This window comes from Cuculus canorus, chromosome 2, assembly GCF_017976375.1.
Source record: "Cuculus canorus isolate bCucCan1 chromosome 2, bCucCan1.pri, whole genome shotgun sequence".
Classification (NCBI taxonomy): Eukaryota; Metazoa; Chordata; class Aves; order Cuculiformes; family Cuculidae; genus Cuculus; species Cuculus canorus.
Genome location: NC_071402.1, coordinates 65,933,234 through 65,951,226, shown reverse-complemented (window position 1 = coordinate 65,951,226; position 17,993 = coordinate 65,933,234). Strand labels below are relative to the sequence as shown.

At 37.3% G+C, this 17,993-nt stretch overlaps 1 protein-coding gene across 2 annotated transcripts in view; it reads left to right on the top strand.

The window, feature by feature from the left end:
* Positions 1-17,993, top strand: part of GABBR2 (gamma-aminobutyric acid type B receptor subunit 2) — a 476,939-nt gene that overhangs the window by 110,853 nt on the left and 348,093 nt on the right. The gene's annotated exons all lie outside the window — the stretch shown is intronic.

Here is a 17,993-nt window from a genome sequence, read left to right as displayed (position 1 = left end):
GATTGTCATATCATATCTCTTTTTATTATGCTTCAGGATTTTTTCTAATATGAAAAGTATCAGTTCTGCTGTGGAAACAAAATAATAGTGTATCTCAGGGCAGAAAGGTAAAAGCAACAGAAAAATTGAAACTATCATTTAACACAATCTCTTATAAATGGTGTAGACCAAGGCCTACAGTGAAGCATGTGGCTGGAGCTCTTTTTTTGTTTTTGAATTTGTCACATGGAACTTCCATATGATGCAAGATGTTTTAAGGAGTTTGATTTCATTGTGCTAAATCCTTTTCAGTTGCAGTAAAGGTCTGTCTGCTAAGGCCTGAAAATCAATTTGTTAATGCAGTTGCTAAATCAATAAGGAAGGACAATTAGAAAGCTTCTGTTTGGTTTTAAATGCCCGAATTTGTCAATATATGTGTCAACTTATAAAATGATATGAAGCAATGCTATCAGACAGCATCTATTTCTATTTCAAACAGCTACAACTGTGACTAAGTCTTAAACGTTGTTAATGATATCAGTACATCATGGGATTCTCTGCTGCTTGGGCTTAGTATCCTGCAGGCACTAGATAAATCTTCACATGGCATAACTCCACTTTGCATCGTTTTTTTGTGTGTTGGTTGACTGAATGATGAAAGAACAGAAATGGCAGTGTGGCTGGGAAGTGTGGTGAGGCTTAGTGAATAGAATAGCAGCAGTGGAAACAGTCTAAATACACAAAGTTGTGTCATGTGGTGACAGCAATATATGTATCTGCAAAGCAGCCGCCGTAACATATATAAGATGGTGGGGAAATGGAGTACCAATCCTCCCACTGTCATAAATATCTTTGATTAAAAACATAACTTGGATAGAAAGGAATAGCTAGAAATCTGTAGTTCTCAGAAGTGGAGCAATAATATTCAGCCTGAAGAATAAAAGACTGCACTCCTTCAAAACTTGAAAGTTCACCTTAGAGAATCACAGCAAGCTCATGAAAATGGTCATATGAATTTGTGATCACCATCAAGTCATTTTATGTTGCAATCAAGAAGAAGGAAAACAGCATACAGACAAAAACGAACCTGACATTATATTATTATTGAAATATTGAACAGAGGACAACATGCATTTGGATGCCTGACTCCATTGTTTTTTCCCTGGGCAGGCAGTCACAGAAACTGAGCTCTTCACCCTAACAGGAATATTTGATTTGACTTACACAGGTGTCATGTGGTTGATCAAAATGATAACTGTCTTCCACTGAGAAGGAATAGGAAAGAAAAGAAAGATAACAGAATACAACAACTGAAAAATTACTTTCCTTTGCAAATATGGTATAGGGTTGACTTCCTGCCAAACTTTTCTGAAAGCCTTTTAACCCTGAATTCCAAGTTTCTGGATGAGTGTTTTTCCTCTGGGGAAATTTTTCTTTTCTGTCTCTTCCCCATTCTCTCCAGTAAAGGTTCAAAAAATATGCAGCAAAGTAAAAAGCAAAGAATACAAATGTGCTGGAAATTATCATGTTGCATTTTCTACTCAGAGAATATTGTAACAGTGGGGTGGGGGGAAGAAAACACATTTTTGCAAGACTGCTTCAGTCTCTGCTCTCTTTACTAAACTCTGCTGATAATGACACTATGTCTTTGACTTCACTGGTTAATTCAGTTCACAGATTGCCTGCAACAATATGAAATAGGGAAGGCTATCAGAGCTTACGAAGAGTCTCATTCTGAAGGTGACTTGCCATATTTCCTGCTGCATATTGACAAAGTTTGATGTACTTCTGATCAGTAACAGAATGGGAGATTCTCTTCTCAATTGGCTGCCTTCAATTGCTGGCTGATTTAATCACATCTTACTGTAACAAAATTAATGATTTTTTTTTTTTTTTTTTTAAGTGGAGCATTTTGTGTCTATGGAAAGAGCAAGTAGTTTAATTTTCACTAAGGTATTCTAGGTGACACAAACTGTGTACTGTTTTCTGAACACATTTTCAGTAGGAGAGATGCAGTTACCCATTTCTTAGTTTCTCAAATGCAACAAATGAAGAGCTTCCCTGTGAATAATCTCTGTGTGCAGTAGTCCTTACTTTGTTGAGTGACAGTCTGAGCATGGGCTGGAGGCTGTATGTGCTGCTTTCATCTCCAGTCTGTGATGTGGCATTCATTTGAACCTTTGGTATTTTGGTTTCAAAGTGCCAATAATATTCTGTTCATCTGACAGTGGGTCATAAAGGCATGAAGGTACAATACTGGGCAGTTGCTGTGCTGTAGGGGAAATATTTCAATGTCATATTCTTCCAGATTCATCTTATCCCTGTTCCCTTTCCATTTGTATTCAAGGCCATTATACAGAGTAAAAAAGAATCATTACCAGTGTCTACAATATATTACAAAAGACCAGTTATATATTTTTATTTCATACACTTGAAGCATTCCTGCTAGTATCCACGTAGTGAAAAACAGAGGAGATGAGTTGCAATTCAATCTTTCTCTTCTATATCGGGTTATCCATCAACTGTTTAGCTTTCCATGTGAATTTCTTACAGTGGCAAAAGTGTCTAATTTATATTGATTTCTGTTTTTTCTGTTTTCTGTTGTCATCTCTCACTTTTCTCGACTGCCATATTAACATAAACATTTAATGAGGATGATGATTTTGACCAAACTGTCGATCTCTCTCAATTTTTGAACCTCTTTCTCCGTTTTTGAGACTTGTCTTTCTCTTGTGCCATTTTCATTGTCTTTACAGCTCCCTTTGTTTAAAATTTCCTTAACTCTGGAAATAAGCCTCTGCTAGAAACAAAGTATAAATGTTTGTGCTTCCATGGAGTATCTTCCATTTCTACATATTTAATATAAACCAGTCATAGCAGCTGGCTTCTAGGCAGGTGGCTGCTACAAGTGATCCAGTGATCAGATTGTAATGGCATTCAAAACAGAGAAATCTTGCTTTGGATTCAGTATCTCGCATTGGAAAGTTTTCTAAGAAAACTATAGGCACTCTAATCATGATATATTACTTATTTTGTGGGCTGTCCGCCCATCAAATTAAAGTCTCCCATATTAACATAGGGCAATTTTACATTAGAAAGGGAAAACTCTTTTTGTTCTCTACTTCAAAGTAGTTGACAATTAAAGGGCCTACCCTGAGGTTTGTTTTATTGTCCCAGAGATTCATAGACATTCAAGACTCCATCTCTGAATTGGCAGAAAGACTGATGATGATGATGATATAGTCCTTGGTTTCCTTCTCAAACAAGGCTGATGTGATTGCCTAACAATTTCTGACCACTGTCCAATTGCAACCAAATTTTAACAAGGGATTTATGAAAGATTTTTAGCTTCTATACATTTCTGTGAAAATAAACTGCTGAGAAGAGAAATCCAGATGAGTGAAGGAGAGGCTGCAGCGTGAACATAGAGAAACCTTGGAGCCAGCCATGATGTGTCGTGCTCTTTGTCCCGCTGCTGTTGGTGGGAAAGAGACTGGTTGCATTGAGTAGACTTAAAAAAGCAGTGGAAAGGAAGCTGAGAAAAATGTGGAGGAGGATTGAAGTGAAGCCAGAAAGATATGAATTAGGAGCTGAGGTGTGTGTAGAAGCTTAGGCCATGTATATCTTTTGGAAACCAGGTTCTTTTAGGTGTGTCTGTTACTCATCAAATTTCTTGTTAATAAGGAATTTCACAACTATGTACAACATAAAACCAGTGTTTTTTAACACTTAAGTAATGCAAGTCATCGTAGAGGTCACGTGATACATCACATGGGCCACTGTATCAAATTTCTTTTTGTTAATATCCAAATTTTCTGTATACTCATGCTTGTAACTGGGACCTCTGGCATAGGCACGTGAACATTTGATAAAAGGTGCATTATGGTGGCTTTTGGTTTTTTTCACACTCCTTGTCACATTTGTTGCAACACAGTAAGTTTGTGCTACTTTTGCCTTCTCTGCACGATCTCCGTGTATTATTAGTTTGAGCTATGAAAAGGGCATTTAAACTAGGCTTTGGCTAAGAAGATTAGCTACTTCTATCTATGAGATGCAGACGGTCCCACTTAAACAGGCATTTCTCCCACTGGCACATGACCCAGTGCACTACAAAACCAGAGTCTTTTGCTTCTTGGCCCACTATTCACCATCATAATCTTCCCTGTTATTTTTTTTTTTTTCCCTTTGCTTTCCCGTTTTATCTCCAGGCATTGGAGGGATTTTGTAGACTTTCTGCATTTATGTTGTATGCTTTTAACAGGCAAAGCATGTGAAAAGAAACACCTCTTGAGGCCTTATTATATAAGGTGCAAACCTAATGACATTCTGGTCTTGCTTTTGGGATTTAGTTGAGCACATAAGGAAGTTTTTCCTCCCTTCACTGTAGGAATACCCACGAGATCCTGCACGGGAAGAAAACACAGCAGGACTGACCTTCAGGCAGAGTTTCATGTGAAGTTTCTCCTCATTTGAGAGTGGTTCTGGTGAAATTGTATGAAGACAGACCTTTTAGTTCTGCAAATCCTTCCCCTGATACAATCTGCCAGCAGGAGCTCTGCTTTTATTGATGTGGCCCTCCTGAAGCTCTGTGGTTGCTGCTGGGGAAGAAAATGCATAGGGAGTTGAAACAGATCATACCTCCTAATTAGAGTCTGTGTCTCTGTGTGTGGACGGATGTGTACATACGGAATGTAGAACAGGGTTAGGCTTGGAAAAATTAGTTTTATATTCACCTTTAAACTTGGAGAAATGTATGTTGCAGTGCAGCAGAAGAGACTAGTCTAGGGTGGAATAATTAATTCAGTGGCAAAAGTTCTTTCGTAGTGGTAAGAACACTGACCCTGATTCCCAGTGCATTTCTGTTGTACTGCAGGGGAAACATTAGCTTTATAATGAACAAGCAGAAGCTCGGTCAAAAAAGTTTTTAAATTGAAATTTTCAGAAAATTTCCAGGCTGAAACACATATTCTATATTCCAAATGCACTTCAACATTTATTAGGACCTTCCTTTCCCTTTCCATCTTCTTCTTAAAAGTATGAAATTGATTTATAATTGAGATGAGTTAGCTTAACCTGAGTTTCCATCAGTTTGAAATTGGCTTCAATCCGCTATTCACTTTAAATATAATTAGCTGCTATTTTTTATCTGATTTGTCTTCTATTTGTCCAGTTGGAGAAAACAGGAAACTGCAGTATATGCTTTATTTTTTTTTCCTTTGATCTAACACCAACAAGTTCAGTTCATTACATAAAGTGTGACTAAAGGTATTTTAATATGGTTCTAGAATTAAGTCAAAGCTGTTGAAGACTGAACCTGTATATTTATTCTATGATCTGCATGTTCTGACAACAAAAAAATATCTTCTTTATTTTTGTTGTTCTTGGTTGTTTTTTCCACGTGTTCCCCAAATTTGACCTTTTGATTATTTTCACCATACTTGTAAGCTCTGTAAAGCTGGAGTTGGTTATTTTAGTATGTTGGTTGCTAGAGGGACTGCTTTAATTTGTTTCTAAGTGGTAGGGTTGGGTGTGTTCTGCAAGACGAGCTTGCTGGCCTGTTTCTCTACGGCTGCCTTGGAAAGCCGTAGGTTTGCTTTCTCTCCAGTCCTTTAGACCAGACTGGCTTGAGTGGTCTTACATGAAATAGCACCCTCTGCCATAGCTGTTACTGTCCTTGCAACATACAAACCTGACCACAGTAAGAAGGCAAATGCAACTAAATACAACTAAGTCAAGGCAAAATTGGTATGATAAAATTTGTTGCTTCATACTACTACTTCCGCAGTCTACAATCATCTTACTACAACACTTTTTCGTGCTAGGGCCCTGTTATAGGTCAAGGAAACATTTCAGACTTGCATGAAGTACTTGGGAATTCCAACTTCATGTTCATTATTAGATGTTGCCATGTTGACGTAAAGAAAGATTTAATGTATTCTTTAAAACAGAGCAAGAAAGTTCTTCATCATAACCCCTTTTAAAACAACTAACTTGCTTTCTCCTGAAAGCTGTTGTGGCAGTAGTTACTTAATTACTTATTTTAAGGAATAGCATAATTCATAGAAAGTCAGCAACAGCAGCTCCTGGGCATAGACCAAACTCATAAACCCAGCAGGTACTAAAAGAAAGCACCTTTACATATCGTCGCATAGTAGAAGCTTTTCTAAGGGCCTGATTCTCAAGTAAACTGTAGTTTTTTGTTATATGATCCATCTAGTATTATGACCAGTACAGCATCTCTCTTGATTCTCAGTATTCTCAGTACTCCATACTTCTAAAGCTGCTCCTGTGGACTTCTAGATTTTGCACCATGCTTTCTCAAGGCATCTGTTAAGTTTTAACTCAGCTGGAGAAAAATAAGACCTAGAAAACAAGGGATAGTGATGCTTTAATTTAACTTAAACACATAGGTATGATCACTGTAGCTTAAAAGCCTCTAGTCTCTCTCTGAAAAGCACTAACAAATGCATGCAAAATTACTGGTGAAGCAACCTGCAGTTAGAGCAAGATTATTTTGTCCCAGGTTTACTCTGGGAACAGAAGCATACTGCACAGCTCTTAAAAGCCTAGGCTTATGAGGTGTTTTACTTCTCATCACATTCAAGACTTGTAGCTATGGAAAGCTTAAATACCTGACACTGAACTTACTCTTTTACTGAAAAATAGTTCCAGAATTGCAGCTTTTCAGTCTTTCAGAATCTCTTCTTGGCTACCTGTGCTGTAATTCCCAACCATAGTTGGAAATCCAAATTTACTTTAATTTCTTGTCTTATCTTGGTTTCAGTCACTTTTATAAGATGAGTAGAGTGAAATTTCTGAACTCTTTGTTGAGCTATGACATGTTCTGCTCCTAATCACCAAGGACAAAGGATAGGAGAGCATTGCCCCGGTGAAGGGTAGTCCTCATCTTCCCTTGTTTTGACCTTCAGACTTTTTTATTTGATAGACAGGTCATCACAAGCGGATTAGTAAGATACAGCAGGATTGAAAGTATAACCATTGTGAGCTTTGTTTGTACTATGCTAGAACACTTAGCTAGGAAATTTCTGTGGTCATTTATAAATAAGGTATGGTGAGGGTACAGTATGTATCAGGATGTGGATTCATCGAGTCAGTTTGCTTCCTGGAAGGAAAGTGGCACAGCTTCTGAAAGGTTTGTTCAAATCCTTCAGTATTCAGATGAGGGAACTAGAAAGTATGTGATTGGGGAGTGAAAGATCTTCAGTTCAGCAGTCCAAAGTATTGCATGAAGTACTTGGGAATTCCAACTTCATATTCATTATTAGATGTTGCCATGTTGACGTAAAGAAAGATTTAATGTATTCTTTAAAACAGAGCAAGAAAGTTCTTCATCGCAACCCTTTTTAAAACAAAAGCTTATAGAAGAGTCATGACAGTCTCACTTTGAGATAGTCTATAGTTTAAATATCAAAAGCTGAATGTTGGGTTTTGCATTTGTAAACAAACTCTCAAATTGGATCCACTGTTCTATTCAAGAATGTCTGTAGCTGCAAGGAAAAAGTCAGTTCTGGGGAAGTGGGATAGACTAGCACCATGATAATAATAGCTTTTTTTTTTTTTTTGCTATAAAGACATACTCATGCTAAAGAGATTGTTTTCCTAACATCTCTTGTTTAATGTAAACAATCAACCCAAAGATTTGTTTATTTAAGCAGATTTTTATTGATTCTTTTTTGAAGGCTCTGAATGCTACTAAGAAAAGCAGAGTGACTGAACAAGTGGTAGAGAAGATCACTATTATGTTTAGCTCTTGTTAACAAACCGAAAATCAAATAATAAAGAAAGGTATGAAGGCTAAGGTGCTAATTCTTTTAGATGTGTACCTCTCTCTATATATGTACACAAACATATATATTTAGAATTATATGAAAATGCCTTCACTCCTTTTTGTGGCTCAGTGTGTGGCTGATGGGGGCACTGTTATGTTTCATATAAATGTAGTTGCATTCTCTCACATCGCATCAGGATTAATTCTTGTTCAGAAATGTGTCTGACATGTATAGGTGGGTACTACATAAGCAGTCTGTTTTGGTTTGGTTTTTTTCTATGACTTTTTGCTCTCCAGTTGTTTTTGCCCTTCACCTGTTTGGCATTATTCTGCTTGCTTATGAGAAGTTAAAAAAGATACCTGATTTGCAAACCTGAAAGAGGAGAGAGAATCAGAACCTACATCTTACTTATATATAAAGATCCTGTATGTTGTTTGTGAATATTGATACAGGAAGTTAGAATTGCAGATTACAGACTGCAATTAGACCAGTCTGGAAGAAATATGGCTATAAAGGCAGATGTTTAAGAAGCTATTTCTACCCAGCAAATTTCATGCAATCTTTTCAAATCCCTGTGTCTTAGCTATAAAATTCATTAATGTTACAGTTACCAAATCTGATAATACTTAATGACTTTAACACTGATGTTGATAATGAGTTCTTTGAATTGTCAGTGTGAAAATTATTGTGACCAATGTGATTTTGTCCTTGCTTTTTGGGAGTCTTTCTGACTATTTGATAAACTGCTGCATTTATGCTGATTTTCGCTTGGGAAGAAGAAAGAAAATGCAGAAAACGGTTTCTGTCCTTTTTCCTTTTTTAGAGCAAAACCCAGAAAGGTGCAGCTATGGGGCCCTGCATTTCACTGGCTGACGCATCCACCTTTATCAATCAAGACCTCAAGCTACTGTTTTTGCAACTGTAATTATCATAGAGTCACCTTATGCATGGACTGTAGTCAAGGTTGCATAAGGCATATTTTCAATTATAATACAAATTTTCCCTCACCGCAGATGTGCTTGGAGTGGCTTGACTTACCTTCTATTTACTGTCTAATGGCTAGACTACGATAAGACATTTATGATTCTAATACATACATTGTTTTAAAAGAACAATTTAATTTTTTTTCAGTTTAAATCATTAAAACAGAAACCAACAGTTCTGAGTAATAATCTTTGTACAAATAATTCTGTGGTTTGCTCTTTCTGTTAGCTTCATTCTGAACTTTTCAATTTCCCATTGCTACAAGCAGTGCTAAGAGGACTTAAAAGGCAACACATTGCCAGTTAGTCATGGCTTACAGACTGCTCATTTGAACAGCAGGCATTTATTTTTATGTACAGAAGTCCATATATATTACTGTAGATGAACCAACAGTGTAATTTCATAGTTAGTTCATCGGTTTAACTGGCTATCTGAAGCAGGAAAATGAAACTTTAAATGTTGTTGCCTGATATTCCATTGTTTTACAGATAGATTATTCTAGTATTGTAATCGCCTTGCAAAGACAGCTTGTGTCTCCAGCCACAAATGAATTCACACAGAATATGACATTCTTAGCATAGTTGTAAAGGGGAGAGGACACTGTGCATTAAATCTAATGATTAATGTTTGCTAAGAATACGTGGATTGAGTACGCTACTTTGGACGTCTTAGCTGGCTTCCAGAGACTATATAAATCCTATCTGGATGTGTTCCTCAAAAGCTGAATTTATGAGATGTATGGTCTCGGAAAGCAAACCTTGCCCTCGAGTATAACATTATTGTCTCGGCTTCCTAGATGAATAATGAAATATGGATCACATGAATTCTACAGAGTTCCAGACTTGTCCATATATGAAATGAGGTTTGGTAACCTCACTGTATGAGGACACCACAAGGCCCAGTCCCAGCATTCATCTCATAAAATTGTCAGACTTCGTGCTTGATCCTGCACTGCTGAAGAGTGTAAATGTATTTTTCTGCATGTCTTCTCAGTAGTCAACCACAAGGGCCTTCATTGCTTTTTTCATTCTGTCAGGTGGGCTCCAGTTGTATCTGATGCTGCTTGTGAGTTTGCCAGTAGTTTAGACTGCAGTTTTGACAGTCATTATTCAGAAAATCAGAGAGAAAAACAAATATCGCTTTTCTGGATTGTCATCATGATTACTGTGGCTGATATCAGGAGTTCTGGTTTTGTGCCTCATTTGCTTTTAGCCTTTGAGGGAGGCAATTCTGTCTTGCCACAATACATCAAAGTTACAGTGAACTATCTCAAATGGTCCTAGCTCAATGCTTATCCTAGTGAAATTAATGTTTAGGGATTGGAAGTGGTACTGTCTCAGCTTCTTGTTTGATGATTACTGATAAAACTATGCTCTGTGTGAGTACTGGTGTCACAGGATAGGGATGAGTTTCCACTTTTCCTTGGGTGCTCTAACTAATACTTATATGGAATAATAAGCACACCAACCTTTTGGGTTTACCTGAAAACAGCAGAGTGAAAAAGAATGAAATGTAGACATTTTCACAGCATGCTTCAGTCCCCAAGAACATGGGAGTTCCAAAGTCTGCTCCCTAAGCCCTGTGGAAGGTGGGATTTCAGATCTTGGAATAGCTGCTTGGAATAGCTCGTTGCTCTGGCTCTAACCACCTCCATGCCCACCATGCCTGATGTGTTTGAGTCCCATACTGCCTTAACTCTGTCTGTGTGCTGTACCGTGAACTTAAGAGCCTAACTTTGCATTTCATTACTGTGAAAAAGCATTGATGTTCTCAGAGTATGTGTGTTTGCCAGGTGTTTCCGAAACCACGTCTGTCTTTCATCATACTGCAACTGCTCGCTTTGTTTAATCACCATATATAAAATTACAGTTCTATTTTTAACATCACAATTGGCTGCTCTGGAAGTGGCTGTAATAAACAAAATGAAAATTTATTCGCCAAATCCTTTTTCCTGCTTTGCAATCTAATAGTCATCTGGAGAAATCTCTTCAAAGTTGTTATAACAGCTTTACAGGCTCAGTACAGAGGAATTTGCCTCTACTGAGGTTTTAAGCCAGTATATGTGGAAGACCCACACACTGATTGAAAAAAATGTCCTTTGTGGAGATTCTGCATAATTTTAAGAATGCCTAAATGTGCAAGGTAACTCCCTTTTTATCTCACGTGGCTCCAGGTACTGGATAGGTATGAATTTGCTTATATGCATTGTATTGACACCTGCTCTAGTCAATACAAGTTGCTGTTAGCAGCAGAAGCAGGCATTAAAAAAGTATACTGGTTTTGCTGAAGATGTTCCCAGCAGGTAAGATCTTAAACAAGATGCTGGTACTTATGACTGTTAAAATAATAAGGTTAGATCACTTGCCCAGGAATTTGATGGTTTAGAGTTCTCCCCTTATGACAGTCAAAATCACATCTGAGTGCTATAACCAGTAGTTTATGGAGTCACTTTTCCTCACATGCTGTGTTTATTCTGGTCACTCGAACCTTTTAAATACTTTGCTGTGCAGTGGGGCACAACTAGCATGAGGAAGGAGAAGACTGCAAAGGATAGTTGGCACCATGAATTAAGGATGATGGTGAAGAGAGCTCCCATGTGTTAAGCTGAGGATGGCGCTCCATCTACGCTTCCTTTCTCCTGGACAAGACATACACAGTTGTAGTGTCACTAAAATATGAGTGCTCCTATGCTCTGGTGGTCAGTGTCTAGATAAAGATAATGAGATAACGAACTGTAGTCAGCTGCTTTGGCAGAACAGGTATCAGTGTTCTTCTTTAGTCCGTGATCCTACATGGATGTATGTAGGGATTTGCTACCCTGACTGATGTGCCTGACCTTTGCAGGGGGAAGGATTTGACACTTACCATTACCACCGTCATTCCCATCAGCTAGATGCAACCTGTTTATAATATGGCTTGTTTTTGGCTGTGTTTTTCACCACTGTCAATTCCAGTTCATGTAATAAGGAAGCTAAGTGCGCCAGAGTCTGGGGCCCTCTTCTGGGACCAGCTCCCACAAGTTATGTTTTGCAATATTTAACCTTGTAAGTTCTAGGATACTTAACTTCATCTATAACAGAGTTTATATTCACTATGCTACCTGAAATTACCTTGTACAATATAAACACATGGTAAAGATAAAAACAGAAAACATCTAGTTTATTGGTTATAATTTAGAGCTCATTTTCAAATATTCTAGGTATGTCTAGAGGAACAATCCATTAAAGAGTATATGACTGATCTTGTTAGCTTTAATTTTTACTAAATGTAGGATGTGACATTTGGTATGTCTGAACTTATGTCCTTGTAGATTATTGGCAGTTCTTTGGATTCGATTCAGGATAGTGTACTCAAATTATCTGTCTTACAGAAACAAGTAATTGGAATTTTCTTTATAAAGGAAGGGAAACCTTCAGTTTATTTATAGTCTGGTGGATAACCTTCAAAAAGCACTCAAAGAAAGAATGTTATATAATCTAAGTATTGATTATACTTAATTTTTGAAACTTCAGAGGGAGTGCCCTGACCATATTGGGCAGACTGTAACCAGTAGGTTCAGGGAGGTGATCCTATCCCTCTTCTCAGCCCTGGTGAGTGAGAGCATATCTGTAGTGGTGTGTTGATGTGTCCAGGCCTGGGCTCCCTGTTAGAAGAGACACATGGGCATGTTGATATGAGTCCAATGGAGGCCCACAAAGAAGATGAATGGATTGGGGCATCTGCCATCTGAAGAGAGGCTGAGAGAGTTGGGACTGTGTAGCCTGGAGAAGAGAAGCTCTGGGGAATTCATGTTAAATATGTGTGAATACCTGAAGGTAACTAGAGATGTTGTGGGAAGTCCATCTCTGGAGATGTTCACGTATGTGACTGGACAGGGCCTTGAGCAACCTGCTCAGGTAGACCTTACTTTGAGCAGGGAGATTGGATTAGATAATGTGCTGAGATGCCTTCCTGCCCCAGCTATTCTGTGGTTCTGTGAATGTAGCTCTCAGTCTTCATTTTGATTTTTGTACTGTAGATGAAAAAAATGAAGTCATAGCAGTGAAATTACACCAATAGGATCAAATCACTACAGATTCCCTTATCAACTAAAAATGATAAGCAGATTTAATTTTAATACTGTTTAATTTAGTAGGCATTTCTTTTTACTTTTCTTTCCTCCCAAGCCCTTCTTTCCAAGTTTTAAAAGCAATAACATTGATACAAATAGCTATAACCTCTGAATTGAATTGAATATGACAAATAAGTATTTCTGAAAAACAAAGATCTTAGTAACACAAATAATATTGGTTTGACCCTCCTTTGAGCAGGAGGTCAGACTATTTGATCTCCTGAGCTCCCTGTTCTGTGATTCTGAAATTACTGAGCCATGCTGATTCCTGTTACCTTTAGATCACTAAAGATGGTTTATCTTTCACACATTATAATTCTGAAAGTGTTGGCATTGTTGGCAGTTGCCAGAGCATCAAAACTTTTAGTTGTGGGTTCAGTATATATTTCTAGATGATAGCAGAGTCTTTGCAAGGTAATCTAATTTCTTTTTTTTCATGTACACAGAACTGATTTATTTTATCATAGAGATACAAATTTTATTTTTTTGGGTCTCTACAGGGGGCAACAATTTTTGTAGTGATTGTAGTGGAGAAAGGGGGATAATCTCTAAACTAGGGATAGTGTCAATCCTTATACAGAGCTTTTCTGCAGCAATGAATATTACTTTCTGTAATAGATCATGCATCACTTTTTTTTCTTTGAACTGCCATCAGATCTATGAAACCTTTAATCTAGTGCCATTTTCTAGATAACTCCTGAAATAGTTCCAGCAGAGTACTTCTAAAACAGTAGTGCCTTTCAAGAAGATCTGTTGCGAAGTCACTTTTAATACTTTTCTTGGACTGTGGAAATGACTCTGTTTTACCAGCAGTTGAGTGCAACTCCTATCAAGCATTCAAAAAAGTGATTTACCCCACAAAAAAAAAGTGAAATTAAAACAGGCATTTAGAATTGTTTATTTTATAGTCTGGGTTTTGGGCATATAAAAATATTTGTCTCAGTTTGCATTATCATTTCTGGGTACAGACGTGGCCTTCTGTGGCTGCATGTGGAGGATATAACTCCTTGCTGTGCATACTAACAAGACCACAAGAAAGTTGTCAAAGTAAATGCATTTCAGAACCTCCCACCTGTGGCAAGTAGACATTAATATTAAAAGGTGTGCAGTGTGTCATGTGGGCTTATGTAGGCTTAAAATTTTTCTCAAACAAGAAAAAAATGCTTTCCAGAAACTATGCACAGTACTAGAAACATACTGCTTCCCAGCTGATAATAATCACTTTTCCAAAACATGAAATGATAGTGTTTATGTTCAGATAAACAGGACTTAAAACCTTGGCATAATGACGTTTGGTTGTTACCAAAGTGTTAATGTGATTGTTCTAGAAGCAAAGTTCTTGGACCTCTTTGTTACTTACCAAACGACCCTAAGAATCAGAAAACATGACAAGCAGCAACATTTGAAAGATCTTTTGAAAAATCTTGTCAAGACCAAGAGCCAAGGAATATAGCAGGCAGAAGCGCACAGAAATAATGTAATGAAACTATCTGCATTCTATCTTGAGCAGAGACCAAATAAATTGTGTGGCTTCCTCTTCTCTGAAACAAAGATGGAAACTGTGGGGGAGATAGGTTGACTACGATGGTCAGAAGATCACTGCACTGAAAGTAAGAAAGAATTAGGGTAAAGAGACAATCTACCTATTTAATGCTGAACAATATTTTGCACAATCGGTCAAAATGTCAATGGTCAAGACATTCTTACTTGGTTGTACTTGAGTTTCAAGTGAGGAAAAACTATAATTGCTCATCTAGAAACATAAATTGAACTTTAGGCATTACTGAGTCCTGCTGGAAAGATTGGCATGATTGGAGTGTGAAATGCAACAGTCGCAACCTCTTTAAGAAAGATCAAGTGGGCAAAAGTCAAGAGGGAGCACTCAAAAATAACATTTCTTGTTGCTGTGTCAGCAACCTCTTGAAAAACAATGAATATTTAAGGAATGACTGTCAGAGGAATACGAAGAAAGTAATCAGTATAAAGTTATTTCCAGTGTTTGCAGAACACCATCAGATCACACTAGAATACGAGGTGGTGAATTTCGGGTGTAGTTATGATATATACAGGGGAAAATGAAGATGTATGATAGAGGACTTCAGTCTGGATGAAATGTGTTAGAAACGTCAAGTTCTTGAACAACAATAACAACAAAGTCGATTGAATGAAGAGGTTTATGTTTAAATTAACACAGTTTCTAATTGTGACTTGTTTAATAATATTGGTCTATGTTCAGACATCTACAGTCTTGATTGTAAAAAGAAACAAGCAAAAAACTAACTAGCCTACTCTCTGACGTTTAATGCGAACAAAAATTAAAAAGGAGAAAGTGATAACAACTGAGGGAAATCAGAAGGTAGGAACATTTGGAATGTAACAGAGTCCTGAGCAATCTGATGTGATTAGCACTCCTCTGGGCACAGATTTGTTCTAGGCAACCTCTGGAGATCCACACCTCCCCCCCCCCCCCGAACTATTCTGTGATTCTAGGATCATAAGAGAAAGGAGAATAGCAACAAAATTTAAATATGTTCAATGTAAGTCTGAAAATGCTGCTAGTTCAATGTTAGGAGGAAATAGTGTTGTCAGTAACAATGTATAAACTGTACAAGTGTTGATTTAATGTTCCTTTACCTTCTGTGTCCTTTTCTTTTTTTTGGAACGCATGACAAAACAAATGCTGTAAGCTTTTCTGCAGTAACCTGTGAGGATGACGGTTAGGTGTTTTAAAACAAGTTGTTCTAAGTAGTTTTGTATTTAATTTTTCTGAAAAATTGATCGGAGAACCTTGTGACTGTTATGAATTTTAATGTCTTGGACCACTGGAAAACTGAAAAACCACAAAAAAAAAAAGGAATTGGAAGGAAGCTAACACTGCACTAATAAGTTAAAAGACTATGAAGGCTAATCTGAGTTGATATGGGGTGAAATGGATCCTACAAAGTGGAACATGTGATTGGGTTTTGGCTAATAATGATGGTGACGTTGTGTCACCTGAACTATATAAATACTTTTTATAACCAGTTTGGACTACAAAGAAAAATATTGAGAATAATTTGAAGTGGAAGCTAGACAAAATAAGGCTAGAAATAAAGTATACATTTTTAACAGCAAACATATACAATAAAACAATTTGCTGAATAGTTCATTCAATTCTACCTTACTAAAAGTCAAGAGCAACTGTTTAAAGTTAAGCTTTAGGTTAAAGAAAATGCAATTCAGGGCAGTCCTTTACATGTCATGCATATAAGGTCACCCTAGATCCTCAGACTTGTTTGGTCCAGCCTCATCTACAAGTCGGCTCAACACAGATGTTTTCACAGGAAAATTGAAGTGTTCTCACTGATAGTATAGAAGTATGGAAAATGAGTGTTAAAAAAATAAAAAAAACCTTACATAACAGAGAAACCTACTTATTGTCTTAAATTATGGAAAGAGTGTTAGAAACAAATTTTTTGTCTGGAAATTGCACAAAGCAAAATTGTAGTGGATATTAGCTGTTCACTATACACAAAATAAAGTAACTGCAAATAAAAAGAGTAATAAGCATCACTGACTAAGTTCTTTGTTCAGGTCTTTCAATATTTTGGTATCTTTTTTTTTGGTCAGAAAAAATTGAATGACTCTCTCCTGATATTTGATGGCAGCCTCGGGGCAGGCCGACATCTCCCAGTAAGGGAACAATATTTGGCGTTTTCAGGAAACAGAATATTTTTCCTTTTCAACTAGAAAACATGTTCACGTGTGTCTGTTTTCTAGGGGAAGATAGTAAGGAAATAGTGTTCCAAATCACATTATTTTACTGGGAGAGAAAGGAATTATATAAATTTATTTTTTACTTTGCTCTTAAATTAGAACAGAAATAGTCTTACTAAATGTTTGAACACTAGTTCCTTAAATAACATAAAAAAGGATAGACTCTGTTTTCATCATTAATAATTTTCTAGGTTTTGTGTTGTGAAAAGTTTGTCACAAGGCATCAGAGGTGTCACAGATTCTCTTTCAGCTAATAAAGACATGAAAGTACCCTCTCAGAAAAATTATCCTTGTGTTTTTCAACTGCATCTGGACCCACTTGGTTAGGACTGTAAGGGAATACCTACATTAGCATTTTAGTTAAGATCTGGAGTGTGGTTTTGAAATAAATCCTGCTGTGTTCCCCAGTTACCATGCTTTGGTTTTTACCCTAAAAAGGTTTTGGGAGTGCATGACCTAGCTTCCACACAGAAGAATCGAGACATGAGTGCTCCAGAAAATCAAATAACTCTTCTTCATTGAGTTTACCCGCAGGACCAGTTTAGAGCTAATCTGTATGATGTGGTGGACGCTGGGTTCTCAGCACCAACTGTTGTGCTAGGCAAATCAACCCTTCTTTGCACTACTTGCTGATGTTTACACAACCTGACAGAACTGCAAGCATACAGCAGATCCTTGACCCCTTTCTGAGGCAGGAGCAGCAGAAACTGCTGTTGAAGAAAGGATGATGCCCTCTGCTATCATCTATGCCCAATAAATATTGCTCCTGAACAGCTGTTGGGCTTCTCTGATGTTTTGCTCCTGCATATTTATAAGCCCAAAGAGTTATCTTGTGACCAGAACCCCAAGTATTCATTCATAGGACTGGGACATGAGACCGCAAGGGTGCAGCTATCACACAGAACTTATCCCAACGTGTATCCAAGGCCTTCCACACTCTTACTCTGGGCCTTACAAACTGTTACAAAACAGGAGTTTCAATAAAAGCTGAAAATAATTTATTAGCAGAGTCTGAAATCATCAGGTCAGAAGAAGCAACTACAGGATTTGGTTTGACATGAAATTAAAACTTGGGCCAAAATTTTTCATCCCGCTTACATCTTTGTACAGCTTAGTAATTTATGGCTAAGCTAGACCATATCTTTTTATAAAAGACAGCCATTTTTGATTTAAAATGTTCTGCAGAGTATCAAGCATACCCTTAAGTGAGGTGTTCCATTGATTAATTGCCCTCATTTTTTAAATATTTCCAGTCAGACTTTGCTTAGCTTCTGTCTCCAGTCATTTATCTTTGTGCCTTTGTCTGTCAAGGAGCTGTTTGCCACGAAAAATCTTTTAATACACAGGTACTTACAAACTGAGACTTTGCTGCC